The sequence below is a fragment of the Cebus imitator genome, unplaced genomic scaffold (assembly GCF_001604975.1).
Source record: "Cebus imitator isolate Cc_AM_T3 unplaced genomic scaffold, Cebus_imitator-1.0 Scaffold126, whole genome shotgun sequence".
NCBI lineage: Eukaryota > Metazoa > Chordata > Mammalia > Primates > Cebidae > Cebus > Cebus imitator.
In genome coordinates, this window is record NW_016107441.1 from 553215 (window position 1) to 559644 (window position 6430).

At 48.2% G+C, this 6430-nt stretch overlaps 1 protein-coding gene across 2 annotated transcripts in view; it reads right to left on the minus strand.

The window, feature by feature from the left end:
- FAT2 (FAT atypical cadherin 2) overlaps positions 1 to 5700 on the minus strand; it is an 89805-nt gene extending 84105 nt beyond the window's left edge. Inside the window, exon 1 of one of the 2 annotated variants that reach the window (XM_017540512.2) lies at positions 5532 to 5700. The gene's annotated coding sequence lies outside the window, so the exon portion shown is untranslated. The remainder of the gene's footprint in view (positions 1 to 5531) is intronic. The other variant, XM_017540510.2, reaches the window with a different exon arrangement.
- Positions 5701 to 6430: the final 730 nt, after the last annotated feature.

Below are 6430 nucleotides of genomic sequence, written 5' to 3' on the forward strand. Positions count from 1 at the left end.
AGGGTTCTGTAATGTACACTTCCAAGAGTTGAGATTCTAGGAATTTTTCAAGATGTTATGATCCTCTGAGTCAATTCCCAAGACTTCAGGAGCCCCTAAATCTATAATAGTAACTAACATTTAGGGAGCTCTTAGCTTGTTCTGGCTACACTAAACACTCTACACGCATCAACTCTCAGCAGCTCTGTGCGGTAGATAGCATCACACAACTCTCAGAAACATGCAATCATGTATTAAGGTAGCAGAGACGGAAAGTGTTAAGGCCAGGACTGGAACTCGAGCACCCCGGATCCACAGCTCACGTGCCCTACTGATACCAATCTCTACCACTCCCTCAGGCTAAGTTTCCAAGTGTCCAAAATGAGACGTTTTGCACCATTGAGCCTTGCATTTGTTGGGAAGACCCTGAGGGCAGAGGATGCTGCAGGGATAGGCAGCAGCTCTGACACTAGACACGTGAGCACATGCAGGCCAACGCGTGCACACATGCTGACATTACTGCACCACTGGCGTGTTTCATCCTGCTTGGCTTGTGCCCAGGCCAACTGCTGCGGGCACTGGAGCCAAATGGGAACCAGAGAATTCTCCTCTGTGAGCTCCCTGCCCCCAGTCAGTGGAAGGATAGATGGCATTTTCCTGCTGCCTCAGGTGGTCTTACAGGGGCTGCCCAGGAACAGAAAAGGGGGTAAGGGGGGATTTCTCTCTTCTGTAGACTCCAAACTGGCAAATGCTTATTACGTTGCCCCTTTCAGGAAGAGATGGATTTTAGAAGATAATTTGTTAATCAATGGGCAGTGGTGGAATATCAGGCACTATGATCAACCAAGGGGGAAAAAACAGGAGATATTAGCCTTCTAATCTGACTCCTTTCCTTAAATTAGTGTTCCACCTCTCAAGCAGACAGATCTACCTAGCCAAAGCACTCTGACTTAAATGCCTTTAACAGTCCCCCAACGTTTATAAAATAAAGCCATGCTCCTGAAATTACTTTCTTAATTCATTCTACTTTAAAGAAATATATGGAGATATTTTCAGGTGCAATTATATATCTGGGACTTTGCTTCAAGATAATCTGATAGGGGAAGAGTTGGTGGAGGTATAGAGGAAATGTAATTTTTGAACAGGTGGTGGCTCAGGCCAGGCGTGCTGCCTCACTTGTAATCCCAGCACTTGGGGAGGTCAAGACAGGCAGATTACTTGAGGTCAGAAGTTGGAGACCAGCCTGGACAACATGGTGAAACCCTATCTCTACTAAAAATACAAAAACTAGCTGGGCGTGATGTCACATGCCTGTAGCCCCAGCTACTCGGGAGGCTGAGGCATAAGAATCACTTGAACCCAGGAGGTGGATGGTACAGCATGTCACTGCTTTCCAAACTGGGCAACAGAGCAAGACTCCATCTCAAAAAAAAAACACCCAAAACCTCCACAAAACAAACATAAGTGTTGGGGCTGGTTGATAGGGCTTCTGTACACCATTCTGTTTACTTTTGTGTATGTATATAATTTTCCTTCAATAGTATATTACATATAAGTGACATTTTTTTTGAAAAGGCCATGCTCCTTGGCCTGACACACACAAAAAAGATCACCTTCAATGATCTGGCCCAACCTATCTCTCAGATCGTGTCTCCAGATGTTCCCCACCCGGTTTATAGGTTCCTGCACACACCTGCTGTTTTAACTGCTGTGACTTTGCATATGTTATTTTCCCTCTGTTAAATGCCTTCCCCACTTTTCTTTCCTTATTTAACTCTCATTCAGCCTTTAAAACTGATGATGTTCAGTGCCAACTCCTCCAAGAACTTCATTGAATCTATAACCCAGCTACTGTCACCCATGCCAGCCTGAGTTTGCGTGTGTTTTTACTACCTACCTCGAGGTATTAAACCACCCATTTATGGCCCTGCCTTCACCAGATGTGAGTCTCTGGGGGCCTGACACATTGTAAGTGCTGATTAAGTGTCTATTAAGGTAACAGAACCATGTGACTTGCAGGAATTAACCTTTCTGAGTCTATTCACCATCTCCACACTGAAAACAATGACAACAACAAGAAGCAGTATAGGGTGATGTGGGCAGCTGTGCAGAGTAGGAGAGAAGGGGTTTGTGAAAGGGAATTGTGAAATTCTCAATGACTTAGCCCCTCTATTCGCAGGTCTAACCTGCTGACCTGCGCATAGAGGGGTTGAGTCATTGAGAATTCTCTCTTCACTGTTTAAGTCCCATGCTCACAAATAGCTCACTGTTGAGTGCATGCCAACCCAGGCAAACTGGCTATGTGACTTTAGGCAAATAGTTCAAAAGCTATGGTTCCATCTATAAAATGGGAGCAATGATTCTTCAAGGGAGACTTCAGAGAATTCCCAAGGGTTCTTCCAGTTGTACAGTTACAGTGATATGCTGACTCACTGGCAATAGTGATGAAGTGATGTATGTGCGTGTGTGTGTGTGTGTGTCTGTGTATGAGTGTGTATGTGTGTGTTGGTGTATCTTGAGAGAGGGGTCTTATTGATGACGTTTTTGTCCCCTGGAGGGCAGCTCACAATCTAGAAATCACCCTCATTGCTGATCCCACATTGCCTCCAGAGTATGTGGGAGCCATTCACCCGCCTTCAAGGCTCACCTGTCACTCACATAAAAAACAGGAACACCTCCTGAGCTGGGCAAGGCAGAATGAGGCAGAGGCGAGTCAAAGATCTGCATAGTGGTCTGGCTTTCCCCACTGCTGTGTGGCCTCAGCCAAGTTACCAGACTTCCCTGGTGAGGCCTCACCATTACCATCTGTCTGACTCAGTGATCTCTAAGGGCCCTTCCACTCGACTGTATCTGTGACTGGGTTGGGGCTAATACTTAGTTCTCCAGTAAGCAGCAGTTCTCATCTATGAGTTCAAAATGAAGATTCATTCATTCATTCAGCAGATAGGCAATGGGCTTTTTTTATGTGCCAGGCACTGTGCTGGATCCAGGCGCCAGGGCAGTGAGCAAGACAGACCCATGGCTTATCTTAGTAGGAGAGCCAATATTTTTAAAAATGACACAAATAATCAATAATTATAGTTGTGATCAGTCTTAGGAAGGAACACTTCAAGGTGCTGTGAGATGATACCCACTCCGGGAGGAAGAGAGAAGAATCCATTATTTGATGAGTGTGAACATAATAAAGAAGGCCCTAGGCATTTCCTGCATTCCCTTCCATGCACCCCCTCATTTCTCACATCGATTCTCTGTGGAAAGAACTATGATGATCCCCATTTTTCAAATGAGGAGCCTGAATTTTTTAGAGAAGTTGAGGCCTAGGTCACATGGCTAATAACCAGGAGTTGGACCCACACTTTACTTTGTAAACCTGTGTATAAACCTCCATCATAAATGTGAGTATTAGTATTATTAGTCCTAGAAATACTAGTATTGAGGTTCTGAGCTAGCTCAGTTTGCATTCTAGGGGCCCAGGGATCATAGGAGGCTTTTAGAGGTCACGTCCATTGCCTCCTAAAATGAATCCAAAAGACAGGGTTCATCTAGGGGATGCAGGAAGGTCCCCAACTGTACCAACTCTATCTCCCTCAGACACACACAGGCTGTCTCTAAGGCTTAGTGCCTGCCTGACCCCACCTTAGTGCCAGCCTCTCCCACCTGGTCTTACCTGGCCAGCACCAGGACAGTACCACAGCCTGTCACAGAGCATCTGAAAGGAGAACTTCCAGGCCAAGGTGACTTCAGTAGCACTTAGGGCAGAGTATGCAGGGAGCTGCGCATCAGGCTAGCTGACATCATGGATTCAGCATCTTCCTGCAAGGAGTCTAACATGTACTCTATGGGGAGCCCTGGGGGAAGACCCTAGTTTGCCTCTCACATGGACATGGAATATTGAGCCTCTTAAGGTTCCTCATCAGCAAGATGGAGACAATCACTCCTGCTCTGTCTACCCAACAGAATAGATTCAGAAGGGATCTTGGCTGGGTGTGGAGGCTCACGCCTATAATCCTAGCACTTTACAGGCTGAGGTGGAAAGATTGCTTAAGTCCGAGAGTTCAAGACCAACCTGGGCAACATAGTGAAACCCCATCTCTACGAAAAACAATTTTTTAAAAATATTAGCCAGTTGTGGTGGTGTGTGTCTGTGGTCCTAGCTACTCACGAGGGTGAGGTGGGAGGATCGTTTGGGCCCAGGAGGTGGGAGCTGTAGTAAGCCATGATAATGCCACTCTACTCCAGCCTGGGTGACAGAGAGAGACGCTGTCTCAAAATAAATAAATATTTAATAAATAAATTAAGGGAGGAAGGGATCTTAACAAACATCCAACTGCCCTTTTTTATATGTTGAGACATCGGCCCAGAGAGGTAGGAAACTGTCCTAGGCCACACAGCCTGTGAGTCACAGAGATATGATTAGTGAAATTCTCTTCTCACTCTGCCCCACTGCCTGGATTTGAAACCTCGAAAATACCAAAAGACATGCTCAGCATAGTCCCCAGAACACACGAAGCAGTCAATGAGCATAAGCTGTAATAACTCTCAGTAGAGTCCCGTAAGCAAGGCATGTTCACCTGTCCAGTCTCTGCTCCCCACCTGGAAAACAGGGCTGAAGGGCTAGAAACACCTACCTCCTAGCCTGTTCCTCCACCTTCTCTTCTGCCCTGAGTCCAGGCACCAGCTCCAGATTGAGGCTGGGCACAGAGGCAGTCTTTCTGAGCCCTTGGCAAACCTCTGCACTGCCTCACTGCTCCCCATGCTGCGACAAATGGCACTGCACCCGCTCTGAGAACTGAACTCTAGCCCAGTGGCTCTGCTCAGCGTTCCACTTTGGCTCTCCTGCCTCCGGAGATATGCATCAGATTTCTGCATTTCCCCAAGACAGGGGAACAGGGCTGTTCCCGCCCCAACAACTCCAGTGCTGCCTTGGTGCCACTCAGACTCACAGTCTTTCACAGTTCTTAGAGACTGCATGTCCCTCCATTCTATGATCAGGGAAGCTGAGGTTCTAATCTCAGCAGCTGCAGGAGAGCCAGGTCTGGCCAGACTATCTGACTCGCCCTTAGCCACCAGGTAGCTTTTTCTGTGATAAGGTTCCTGTGCCCACCTGGACACACATAAGAAACCAGTGCCTCTCAATTCCTGGTGCCGGCACTTCCCCGTAAAACTACAGAGGAAATCTCCCCCATGCCCTCTTAAAGGCTTATCTCCAGAAAGCCCAAGTGGGGGATTTCATTCTTCCAGGACAAGAACCCAACTTCCCACATGTGCATATATGACCTTCCTCCTCCACAAGATCATAGTCCCAGCCTTGTCCATTCCTGGGCCCCGATCCCCAGCCATGGGCTGGCTTCCTCACTGGCTTCTTTCAGTGTACCTGGATGATCCAGGCCCAGATGTCCCTGTCCTCCCTCTCTGTGCCTGCTCTAGCCATCTCCTGGTTCCTTCTCTACCTTCCAGAAGCCCCCAACTCCAGCCTGTTTTGGAACCAGATTCAAGAATGGATTAACTTTGCCGCCCCCTCCCGCATCTTCCAATCCTCCAGCAGTTCTTACCTGTGCCCTTCAGGTAGGGGAGGGTGCCCCACAGTGGGCTGCTGGGCTGGCGCCCCACTCACGAGGGCCAGGCTGACAGGCTCCGGAGGGAGGTGCAGAGACTCGGAGCAGGAAGGCGAGCAGCCCGTAGCTGGAGAGGCTGCTGAGAAAGTTGGAGTAGGTGTGTCCCAGCCCAGGAGGAGGAGGAGGAAAAAGGAGGTGGGAGAATTGAGGCGGATCATCCCCTCCTGCCAGCTCTCCGACTCACGGAGAGGGAGGGAGGAAGCCAACTGGTTTGTGGCCCAGAACTCACGGTGGGGAATCGAGTCATGGAAAATGACGGCTGGAAAGGAGCTGAGAAATCAGGCCCATCTCCACCTCCCTTCTTGGTTTCACCGAGGGATAAACTGAGGCCCTGGCCAGGTAGTACTGCCCCAGGTCACACAGAGACCACGAGGCAACTGGAAAAGGTCACTTGGCTCTCAGAACAGCGTTCTCTCCACTCTTCCACGCTCCAGATCTGAGACTAACAACTACAGCCCTTCTTCCCCAAGGCTTTGGAGCCAACCAGATCTGGTTCGACACCCTGACTGTGCCAGCTACTATCTCAGTAAGCTTGGGTGAGTTACCTAGTCTGAGCCTCAGTTTCCTTTTCTGAAAAGATGGATAATAATAGCTCCTACCTCATAAGGTTGTTATGAGAATTAAATGAGATAAAGGTTGCTAAGAAACCAGTAAGGACTCAGCTGAGAAAGTCCCCCATAAAAGGTAATTCTTATTCTTATTGTTTTCATCTGTGACTTCCCCACACCTGACTTAACCTCTCTAAGTTTGGGCTCCCCCATCTATAAAATGGGGGTAACAAGAATACCCGCTTCATAAGGTGGTACAGATTAATGAGACCGATTGTGTGTGCAGCA